At 44.8% G+C, this 12702-nt stretch overlaps 1 protein-coding gene across 2 annotated transcripts in view; it reads right to left on the bottom strand.

The window, feature by feature from the left end:
* SLC35E2B (solute carrier family 35 member E2B) overlaps positions 1 to 12702 on the bottom strand; it is a 102709-nt gene that overhangs the window by 71684 nt on the left and 18323 nt on the right. The window lies entirely within an intron of this gene.

The following is a 12702-nucleotide window of genomic DNA, read 5'->3' on the forward strand; positions in this document are numbered from 1 at the left end:
GTTTGTGCTTCTGTTTGTCCACATATTTACATTACATTGACCATAAATAACAGTGTTCACCCCAGAATTTATTTCCAGCCAGGTGGCACCCAAAAGTAGCTGGGTGGGGGCCTTCGCAATTATGCGTGCACCGGGAAAAGGGGTATCGCCCTTACCAATCCAGCCCGACAGGTCTCAGGCTGCTCCCCCACTGGCTCAGTCAAAAATGCCCATTATACAGTGCACCCTGGAGTTTTCCCCTTTATGCATTGCCCCCTGTAGTTTAACTTTGCCCTTATGCATTGCCCTCTGGCTGAAGTAGTGCCCCTATGTAGTGCCCCCAGACTGGTCCCTTATTTAGTGCCCCCAGGCTTAAATAGTGCTCACAGACTGGCCCCTTCTGCAGTGCCCCCAGGCTTAAAAAGTATCCCTTATGCAGTGCCCCCAGGTTTAATAGTGCCCCTTATGCAGTGCCCCCAGACTTAAATAGTGCCCCCAGACTGGTCCTGGCCCCAGCCCTCACCTTTACTTGCTGGCCTCTCCCGCAGCCTCGCGCTGACTGGATCTAACTAGATCCAGCATGCGCGCTGGGCAGGCTCCTCACGTCGCAGGTGACGTCACCCGCGCAGTGCATCACTGGGAACGCTGGCGTCTGAGGCGATCGGAGGCTTCTTTAGCCTCCGGTCACTTCAGAGGCCAGCGTTCCACAGCGGGGGACAATGGGGAAAAGTGCTGGGCGGCAGGCTGTTTCTGCCGGGCGATGCGCCCGCAGAAAACAGCCTGGGGAGAACACTGAATAATTTGATTTGGTGCTGGACCACCAACCTGAGGCACCTCTGCAAGTGTCCCGAGGCACCCAAGGGTGCCACGGCGCACAGTTTGAGAACACTGCTTTAGGTAATCATATAAACTTAAACGGTTCCCTTCCTGGTAACATATTGTTTAACAACAATGAGACAAAATAAGCTAAACTGAGATAATATGACACAACAACAACAAACATAATTCACCCAATGAAAGCCATGTGAATATCTATTTGGTTTATCTTATTTAGTAGGCCTATCTCAGCAAAGAAACTGGTAAAGCACTAGGTATTTCAAATGAAGTCTTTCATTTTGGTGCGATTAACTGAAAAAACAAGAATGCAAAAAAATTCAACCAATGAAAGTGATAAAGCAAAAGAACAGGATAACACTGGCAAAATATAAAGTCAAATACCAGGCAGCAACTTTATAGATCAATGCAAATTAAATGCCATAGATTGACCAGCAAATTTAAGCCTTTTTGTGAGCCATTTTACTTTGAAATGCGTCCTATTTGCAAAGTGATATGGATAGGTTGCACAAGCAGCTTCTGATGATTAAAATGATATGCGGCATATCTATATTCTCTGTGTATCTGCATGCAAAATGCTACATTACAGTGTCACAGCCGCTGACACTAACGTAGCATTTCACATGCAATTACACCCGCAGTTGCACACACAACATAGACATGCCGCATATCATTTTAATCAACATAAGCCCATTATGCGTCCTACTCAACGCCTTGTTTTAGGTAAAAAGTTGTATAAAAAGACGCTCTGTGCTACCTAGTCAAATGGCGCTCACGTGTTGTTTAATGCAACTTGTAGCACACGAAGTAAGATGTATATGGACACATCTGTATGAGACCTTTCCTCCATTAATGTTTTTAACTATTATAAAAAGCTACAGCCTAACCCCTATTTTACATTTTTCAAATGGCCAAGAAAATCTGCTGTAAAACTCAACAAAACAGCAAAATCTGCAAATACCGCAGAGTTCAGCAACAGTAAGGAAAAGTACACAAGGCAAACAGTGACTGAACACAGTGGTTTATTGTTTTGGTATTGTGGATGACTTGTGCCAGAAGTGTCTGGAATTCTTGAAGACCAGGGATATGCAGCCTGGGACGTTAGAACTGTTCAACTTCAGTCCCAGTAGGTTTATAGATGGGGAGTATTGTTGGTGTGTATAAATACTATAACGTCCTCTCAACGTAGTTATAAAATGAAAAGAGAACCAGGTCATAGTGTATACTGTTGTACAGTTGTGTGGGTGTAAGGCAGAATATAAAAACTCACCTTATAAATAACAAAGAAAGGAGCTGGACAATCTTAACACAATGGTCCTATAGTGGTTGCTCAGCAACAGTGTCCTATTTAGATCTGGGTTTTCAGTATTGTGGTTCCAATACCTAAGTGAATAAATATGGAGCTTTGGACATTAATTTTCTATCTGAATGTCTGTCCCATAAATCCAGAATTACTCTTCTCAGCAAACAAATAGCGACGCATGTCATAGTCACCTAACCACTCCCGTATATGGCAGTAAAGTATTTTGGAAAGTTTGCATTGCTAACACAATTTACAGTGCTATACTGGATAAACAAGAAAAACCACTGCACAGCTAACAGTTAAAATTACAGTTCGGTAAACTTAATAGGCTGCGGCTTTGAGACATCGGCGAGTCCCATGCAAGACTGCCCAATGTTTTAAAGTAGCTGTCCTTTAGTAGGCAAAATCAACCTGGTTTTGCCTATTAAAAAGACTGCTACTCTAAAACATTGGGCAATCTCGCCGATGTCTCCAAGCCACAGCCTATTACATTGACCCCAGTATCTGAAAGAAGGTAGTGTTACATGTAGGGACAATTTTAAAAATTAAAAGGCAACTACCCTTTGTGCCATGAATTAATGAGTGGAGGTTCTTTATTAAAGGTGTTGTTTTAGTAGGTTGGTAGGGGAACTCTGGCATTGCCAATTTTGTTTTTAAAGGATTACACTACTGGAATATTTGTGTTATCTGGTACAAAGGAAAAAAGTGCTGCAACAACTGTAATCAGATTCGTTGACCTTTTCATGAATTGAACAACTGCACTCTGTAAACAGTAACTGGTTTGCAGTGTGTATTGCTTAGAACCCTTTTACACCAACCGAATAACCCGGGTTATTGCCGGGTCGAGGCTCTGTGTGAACGGCTCCCAGAAAAATAACCCGGGACGATTTACCCGGCAATCTTACTCTGGTTGAGAGCAGGGTTGAAAACGGGTTGTTCCCAGGCCATGCGGAAGCGTGAACGGGTGCTACCCAGATTATTTGACCCAGCTACATTCCGCTATTTGTGGATTGGAGCTTCTGGGGCGCTGGCAGATGATGTAATTAGTCAGTGCCCTGCAGAGAGACGCACACGCAGCCATCACTTGCCTGCCTTATCTCCTGCACCACAGCCTGACCAACTGCCACAAAACGCAGGCTGATACACAGCCTGCCATAGTCAGAACTGCAGCCTGCACCACAGTGAAAACAGTGACGAAATCGGGAATACCCACATGTGCTCCGTCTGCCATCATTGCTGCAATGCTGTAAGCAGTCCCCACTCCTCTCTTTTGTTGCCTTTTGTGACCTCATCTTTGTAAACCCTTAAAAAAGACCATTTTTAATGACATCTATAGGGAAAAGCAGGGATTACCCGGGTTCAGTGTAAACGGGGCAAACCCGGGTCGAGTTGCAGTGTAAACGGGGTCTGAAGTAGAGTTCAACCCGGGATTGACCAGTGTTCAAATTCCAGGGTTGGACCCGGGATTTTGGTATAAAAGGGGTATATGTAAAGCAAGTAATCCACCATTTTCACCATTCAGCCACTAGGGGCACAGTTTCACTAGCGTTTTAGGGGGATATTTACTGAAGTGCAGATTTTTAGAAGTGGAGATGTTGCCCATAGCAACCAGATTCTAGCTATTATCTTCTAGAAGGTGCTAGATAAATGTTAAGTAGAATCTTATTGGTTGCTATGGGCAACATCTACACTTCTAAAAACTCTCACTTTAGTAAATATACCCCTTAGGGTGGAATTCAATTCAATGTGATGGGCCACAGCTGCGCACATAAGGACATTTACAGTAGTCCCGACATCACAAATTTTAGGAAACATTTTGTGATGCCAGCAGGACGCAATGTGCCAATCCGGAACGACATCATGATGATGTTGGGAATTGAATACCCCTTAGAGGGAGATTCAACCAAGTGCAAGTTACCTTACACATCTTTTTTTTAGCTGTTATGGTGCGTACACACTGGGCGATAAAGTGGACGACTGAATGATAACGATATCGTTATCGTTCAGTCGTCCACTTTATCGTCCATTTTTAACCCGAAAAAGATGAACGATGACGACGCGCGTTCCCGCGGGTCGTTCGTCATAATCGTTCATCGGGCTGACATGCAGGCCAAGCTGATGATCTCGTCAAGTTGCTGCATGTCAGGGAATGGGGGAGAGAGCCCGGCGCTGAACGATATCGTTAATGATATCGTTCAGCGGCTGTGCTCAATGTCATGAACGACATTGAGCACAGCCTGCCAGGGACAACACTACACGATATCGCTCAGGGAGCATATCGTGTAGTGTGTACCCACCATTAAAGTGCTGAGACCAAATCAGTTATTAAGCCCTTTTTTGAAGTTTAATGTTCTTCACTGGATTAACATATCCCTTATTTATTGTGCATACCTCTGGAAGGTGAAAAACATGCCCACATGTACGGCACACTTACATGATTTGTAATTACAATTTATTTTACTGTATTACCGTGTAACTGTCCCTTTAAAAGAGTAAAAAAAGATAGAAGATTATAATAAAAAGGGCTTTTAGGGGGCACATCTGCTTTTAAGATACCCAAAGTGGAGTTACCATAACCATGAGTTGTACTCCGAGATACAGAAGTTATAGTGTTTAACAGAAAAAAAACGAATAAAATGAAGAAAGACAACCGTGTCATTGTACAAAATAGCAGTGCAATCTCTGCTGAGAACACAACAGTAAGTCAATTACAGTGATCTGGAACGGTGTACTTAACAAATAAACCCCAGCAATTTAGATGAAATATTCCCAGTGCTACACCCACAGTGCTTTCTGACAAGAACACTCAAGGGTACGGGCACTGTCATACTGTATATGTTCTCTCTATATTTAACTTATTATTTTTTTTATTTTTTAAACAAAAAAGAAACCTTGCTGCTTGGAAAGTAGAGTCCTAGCAGTCACAGAACACAGATCTAATATTACAGGGGCAGCCTCAATAGTGTATATATGGGGCAAGGAGTATCACAGAGGACTTATGGAGTACAGTCTACTATGGTACAGACACTTCACACCAAATAAACACTTGCTTGTTATCTAGGTGCCTCAAGGGGCCCAAATGTAATAGGGTGAGAGTTTAGAAAATGTGAGTGAAAACGTGATTGTAAACTCTCACGCTTTTATTTTCAAACTCAAAACTCTCATCCAGATGTTTTTCCATTTTGGAAATACAACTCAACTAACATAATAGTGAGAGAGTTTACTGCTAAACTCTCACATTTTCTAAACTCTCACCCTATTACATTTGACCCCAGGTTCTATTATTGTAATGAAATAAAGCAAACTGGTTCAATGTTTGTATTCAGAAGGAATCTTAGACAACAAAAATCATTGCAGTATTAAATATTGGGGTCAGTACACCAAAGTATCATATTATCCATATAAAAAGTCTGACTGCAGCTGTTGGTAGTGAAACCAAAACAGATTATTTTCTTTTGCATATTATATATGATTTGTACAACAGTTTGACTTAAATAGGACCTGCCACCACCTTATTCATTCATGTGGTTGAGGGGAGACTTAAGTTCAGTTACATTTCTGCACAAAACAATTAAGAAATTTAGAATATATAAAGTGAAGGCTGAGTGCAATCTTATCAGACCTCACCCACAAAGATTTTTAAGAGATGTCATTTGTAATATCACAGAACATACTTCTCTCATTCACTGGTCACTATCTCAACTTCACCACACCTACTGCCAATACTTCTCCTGCAACATTGCCCTCCTCTGGAACTCTTCCTTGCCAATTCACTATCCAACTGTCCACTCCACCCCTTATCTCTCAGGGGCAGGTCTCTTTTCCTCTTCTCCTTTCTTTAGCATTATACGTGCTACCACTTGTCCTACATAGCAAGTTTCCATATCCTCACACCGTGTCCTCGTCCTAGGAAATCGGTTATTGTATTGCTATATGCCAGTGGTTCCTAAACTATGTGCCGCAGCGCACTTACAAGGGTGTTGCAGCCGCAAGGTCCAGAGTCTCTCCGCCAAGAAAATTTATTGAATAATTAATTTTTTTAATAAACAACTTTAGTTTAGCTGCCTGACCGGGAGCTGCAGGTGGAGAAACATGATGCAGCCGATCACCTAAGGTGGAGATATCTGATCGGTGCCTGCATGTGGGGGCGTGATGTGGGCGGAGCGGAAGACGATTGAGAGTGGAGGTGGGCTCCAGTGTTTAGGTTTATATGTCCACCCCTGTATGTATATTACCATGCCAATCTGGTCCCCTATATATGTGTCGCCCCAGGCCCATGTGTGTCTCTTATCCTTATGTAGGTCTGGCCTTTGCCCACTACTTCTGCTTTTATATCTGTCCCCCCACCTACTTTTACTCTCACCACCCACATTTCCTGTGCCCTTCAAAAACCACTGTTCCCATTGCCCTGAACTTTCTCCTGACACTCCTTTTCTTCCACTTCTGTCCTTTTTACCACTTTCAGTCGTCCTCCTTTTCTCCTGGAGGCGATGGAGTCCTGCTGGCAGCTGATCAGAAGCACCACGGAGAAACCAGAGGACGTACAATCTTCTTGTGTGTTAACTTCCATACCCAAGTGACAGCGCTGAGGGTTTTGATTTAGAATTAGGGGCCTATGTATCAAGCAATTTTTCATAAAATTATGTAGAAATAACAGTTTTTGCATAATTGTAGCTATGTGCAGGTTTTACAGAAATCTCCTACAGAAGGCTAATTAGCTCTGCAGATCACAGTCCCCATTATTAATTTGACCCCTATGTACCAAACTCTGAAAAGCTTAGCTTAGCTTTTCAGAGTTTGGTTCTGCTGGCACCAAGGGGTGCCTCAGAAAAAGTCTGAGACACTAAGGGTGCCATGAAGCAAGAAAGTTTGGGAACCACTGCTATATGCTGTTCCAAGATATCCGAAATACAACAAAGTGTAAATTAACATATATGTCAAGTTACACTGTTGCCATGTATATTCTTTGTAGGGCACTTTGGAAACTTTGGTGTGCTTTAAAAAAGGATAACACATTACTTGCTACCGATACATCACTGCATATTTTGAATAGCACTTGTGAAGTATATAACTACAATTTGTTGTTTGATTAATGTGCAATATACTGATAAAAAAGAACAAAAGTATTAAAAAGATATTTACACAACTATTGCACCATAAAAAAGACCCTTCTGCCAGACAAAAATACATATAACATGAGCAAATATAAGGTTCGGCACTCCACTCTCAAAATGAATAGTGCCTTCTGATAAAAAGACAATTTTGGAAAGAAGGACAGCGGCACTCAGAGTCTTGGTCAGGTGAGTATATTGTCACGTCCTAATACTGACGTTTCAGTGCCACTGGGCCCTTTTGTCAAGTTAACACCAGGGACCGCCGATGCAGCCAGCCACCTCTCGCTCACAAGCCCACACCTCCAGTGTTCGGCTCCACCTTGGACCAGCCTCTCTCAGTGTGCCCACCACCTTGTCCTAGGCAGACCACCCCCCGTCACAGGGGTGGTCCCACACCACACATCTGCATCCGGTCACCCCGCGGCTCCCCCACCCGCGTTAGTGGCTCCGCAACACCAGCGGCACCAGGACCAGCCACAGGTGACCAAGCAGCAAGCGCATCCCACCAGCTGCACACGCGGGTCGCTGACCGCCTCAGGTCCGGTGACCACCCAAAATCAGCAGACTCGTGCACCCGCAGACCCACGGGCATCCTATTGACTGTTGCAACTACCATTCCTTTAACGGCTGCAAGGTCGACATCCCTCTCACCGCAAATCCTACTGGCAGGTGAGTTGAACTGAGACTCCAACCTACACGTGGGCCGCCGCCCAAGTGCTCCGACCCTCTCACCGCATCCCCCCACCTCCCGAGACTTCCTAGACTGTCGACCATAGGTCCAGCAGGGGTGACGTGCTGGTCACTGAACCGCACGGCAAGGAGCCTACCTCCAAAGTCTCATCCCCATCCACCACCACGCCTCCCCCATCTGCCTGGGACCTTATCGGAGCAGCACTGCGACTACTCCAATAAAAGATTTGGCCCCCACACCGATGTCTGGCTTGATTTTCAATTAATTTTCAATATATTCCTATCTTCATTTTTCATTCCCATTGCATCACCATCATCACAGTACTATTCCCATCCACACTTCCCAATCCCATTTGCAACACACCTGGTCACCCCACACCATACCCACCCAATATACAACCACCACGCCTAGATAGAGCACACACCCCCTCCCCCCCCCCACTTCCATTTTAAAAATACATTATATATCATGAGCACATAAGGTTTGGCACTCCACTCTCAAAATGAATAGTGCCTTCTGATAAAAAGACAATTTTTGAAGGAAGACAGCGGTACTCGGGAGTCTTGGTCAGGAGAGTATATTGTCAAATCCTAACACTGACGTTTCAGTGCCATTGTGCTCTTTTGACAAGGTAACAAAAGGTTACCTTGACAAAAGGGCACAATAGCCATAATACCAGCGTTTCATGATTTTACAATATACTCTCCTGACCAAGACTCCGAGTACCACTGTATTCTCTCCACAATTTTATTAAAAAAAAAAAAAAATTGTAAATATATAACACACACACACACACACACACGCACGCACGCACGCACGCACGCTATATTATGTGAGGTCATCCAAATCCATCCAGTGGAAGGCCCAGAACAGCCTACCTGGGTAAAAGTTCTGCCCGACGCACTCTGCCTTGAGGTCCGACTAGGACCCCAACCGCTCCATTAGGCACCCCAGACAAATTGCCATCCCTCTGTGAAGTTTTCATCCAAATCCATCTAGTGGAAGGCCCAGAACAGGCTCCCCAAGTCAAAGTTCTGCCCAGCGTACACCAACAGGAGGTCCGACCGGGATCCTAACCCCCCTTAAAATCTGTCCAGGATCCAACGGGACCACCTTGTGTTTGTTTCATTTATATTTAGCGTTCCCGCTAAACTTATTTACCCGGGCATCGCAACCCTGCTCGATTTCAAAAGGGCAAACTGCTCCCTGCCCTTTTGGCGGCGCCCGCTAAAACATGGGTGCCGTCCCCAACCACAGGCCGCAGTGTCCCGCGGGTGGAAAAAACAGTGGTGCAGCGATCAGCTGGTGAACAGATGTTGTACACATGCAATAATAATTTAAAAAAAAACAAAAAAAAACATCCTTTAATAAACAGAGTTACATACAAAAACGCATAAACAGTTTTTACTAAACACTCCAAAATCAATAGTTGTGAGAATCTGTTTGATTAATGTGGTTTTAACTTTGAGATCCTGTGTATCTGGACCCACTATATTATGTAAATATATAATTATTCAAATGCCAAGACATATAAGGCTGTAACCATCCTCTCCACATGCCCCCAACATAAACAAAGAATCTGGAGTGAAAATGAACCACAGACATTTGTCAAGATCACAAATTGTTATGGATAAAGATCTTAATTATCTCCATGGAAATTGTCAATTATTATAAATGTGAGGGTATGGATTAGAAGTTCATGAGCTCGCACCCTCCGGAGGTGGCAAGCAGAAATGTGTGATAAGTCCTGGTTTTGGGCGTCCTAACCAGGACTTTAGACAGGTTTCGCTATTTTAGACGGCTAAACCCTGTATCTTTGGGCGCAACAAAGCATGAGTGCCCAAAAACAATTGAATATCGCACCACGATCTCCAGACACTTTAGACAGGAGATCAGGTGCGATAAAATAATTGAATCAACCCCTTGAAGTCGTACAAAAAAAAGGTATTTATCATCCCTCAAGAATGATATGGTTTTATGCATTCCTTCTTATAAAAAAAAAAAAAAAAAAAAAGGAACAGCCATGCAATATACATTGTGATGGATATGCCAATCTAATAATATCAAGGTCTATACCCAATAACCACTGCCAAAAGGAGGGAATTAAAAAAGGTTACATGGAGTGTTACAAACAATGGCATAAAGAGGGGAATTCAATTAGAGGTGAAAAGCCGGCAAGTTTTCGCCTGTCCGACTTTACCTCATTCGCCTGTTTCAGAGGCGAATTCATTCCGTGCGCATCCCTGCTTTTCGCCTAATTCAATTACAAAACAGGCGAAGGCGGAACAGGCGAAAAGTACTGAAAGAATTGGGGAAATCAGTCTGTACCCCAAAAAAAGATACACTAACATAGGGATCAATGTAGATGTGTACAGCCCTAATAAGACTATTTTGGGTACTTAAGTTGTGTAAATTGCTTGCTATTAGCATCTTTGTAAAAGTGGTGAAGAATGGCATAAAGCAGTATTTTTTGGTGGAAATAAGTAGTCCAGTTAAATTTGGGGTACCTGAAAATGGGTGCAAGCATATTTATAGGTCTCTAAAGTGAACTTTTTAAAAACATGAAATATCCACCTGCAATCCCAAAAACACCTGACCCATATTTGGGGACCCTCAAGAAGTCCATTTCATTACTCTTAATGTTTTCCCCCCACACTTTTTACATTTTCACCCCAAAAATTACGTCTTTTTAGGGGCATTAGGTCTTTTTTGCAGATTTGTCCTTTGGGGGGGCTGAGTAGTTTCCCCACGTTTGCACCCCAAAACAAAGATTTTTGCACTTCCTCACCTGCTATTGATTGGAGAATCTTTTTTGCCGAATTCAATGCATCGAGTTTCTGCTTAGGCGAAATGGTCCTTGAACTGGGCGAAAAGTATTTAGGCAAAATTTTCGCAAAAAAAAAAAAAAAAAAAAGCGAAAAAGGCTTTTCGCCTCTCATTGAATTCCCCTCTTTATATTGCTTCATCTAATCATAGTAACATAGTAAGCATATCTCAAGTAAAACACAGAGGATAGGCCCCATGTGCCAGGCTTCGCTTGCAGCAAGATGAGGATCCCAGACAGACCAACCATGAGAGGAGAGTCATAATGAAATGATCGGTCAAGACACATTCTCTGCGCGCTCTTGTCTTCGTGCCTGTATTTCTGATGCAGTGAGCACTATAAACACCACAATCTAGAAGTATAGCCACCAATGTGGGATGTGTTTGGTGCCCTAGGAATTTGGACATGCACAGGCTAAACGCAGAAGATTTGGTATTTCTCCTGATCTGGAATAAACTGTATATTGATTCTTCTACTGGAAAACAATGAATAAAAACACCAACAATGTTAAAGTTAAATTTTTTAAAAATCTCTGCAGTTTATTATACAAACATTAAAAGAATGACTAAATGTTTATCTCTAACGCTGGGTACACATTAGGACGGAGGATCAACCATTTGGCCGATCCATTGTCTTATCTGATTGTTAAATGCATACACACTAACCAATCGTCGGCCCGACGAGTCGTGATCGACGTCACAACTAGGCGGGCATTTACAAGTTCCCGTCCAGTTCAGTGGTCAATCACCGCTGGCCTCTGCAACAAGTGTACACACAGCACAATACACCAAATAGATCTGCAAATATATTGGGCATCAGCTGTGCTGCACAGCTGATGCAATATGTCTGTGAACGACATAGTTCACAAACATATCACTAGTACACACCCATGATATAACAGCCAGTGTGTACCCAGCTTAAGGGGTCGAGGCAGCACACCAAGCAAGTAAATGCATCTATATGCTGCACTCGCGGTAGCTCCAAGCTCGCTGCTCAGAGATTCGAACCCACCTGAACTTAGAGGATCAGAGTCACATCCAAGTCGGCTCAAGTTTTCCCTCCGACTCGGATCTGAAAACGAGGCAAAACGTCATCATCCCACTGTAGGATTCTCACGGGCTTTGGATTCTGTAAAGGTCCCGCTATCGCCGCCATTTTTCAATCTGGCTGTGGAGAGTGAAGAGCGAGGGAGCTGGGAGCTGTGCTGCGCTGCTGTTGTGCATTGTGACTTGTGCCTGACTACTAGGTTGTGCTGGAAGCTGTGCTGCATAATGGCTGCTGCCCTGTCCATAGGGGCCGCCTGGCTGTTCTGCTGCCCTGTCCATAGGGGCCGCCTGGCTGTTCTGCTGCCCTGTCCATAGGGGCCGCCTGGCTGTTCTGCTGCCCTGTCCATAGGGGCCGCCTGGCTGTTCTGCTGCCCTGTCCATAGGGGCCGCCTGGCTGTTCTGCTGCCCTGTCCATAGGGGCCGCCTGGCTGTTCTGCTGCCCTGTCCATAGGGGCCGCCTGGCTGTTCTGCTGCCCTGTCCATAGGGGCCGCCTGGCTGTTCTGCTGCCCTGTCCATAGGGGCCGCCTGGCTGTTCTGCTGCCCTGTCCATAGGGGCCGCCTGGCTGTTCTGCTGCCCTGTCCATAGGGGCCGCCTGGCTGTTCTGCTGCCCTGTCCATAGGGGCCGCCTGGCTGTTCTGCTGCCCTGTCCATAGGGGCCGCCTGGCTGTTCTGCTGCCCTGTCCATAGGGGCCGCCTGGCTGTTCTGCTGCCCTGTCCATAGGGGCCGCCTGGCTGTTCTGCTGCCCTGTCCATAGGGGCCGCCTGGCTGTTCTGCTGCCCTGTCCATAGGGGCCGCCTGGCTGTTCTGCTGCCCTGTCCATAGGGGCCGCCTGGCTGTTCTGCTGCCCTGTCCATAGGGGCCGCCTGGCTGTTCTGCTGCCCTGTCCATAGGGGCCGCCTGGCTGTTCT

The sequence above is a fragment of the Taudactylus pleione genome, unplaced genomic scaffold (assembly GCF_031769625.1).
Source record: "Taudactylus pleione unplaced genomic scaffold, aTauple2 ptg000845l, whole genome shotgun sequence".
Taxonomy (NCBI): domain Eukaryota; kingdom Metazoa; phylum Chordata; class Amphibia; order Anura; family Myobatrachidae; genus Taudactylus; species Taudactylus pleione.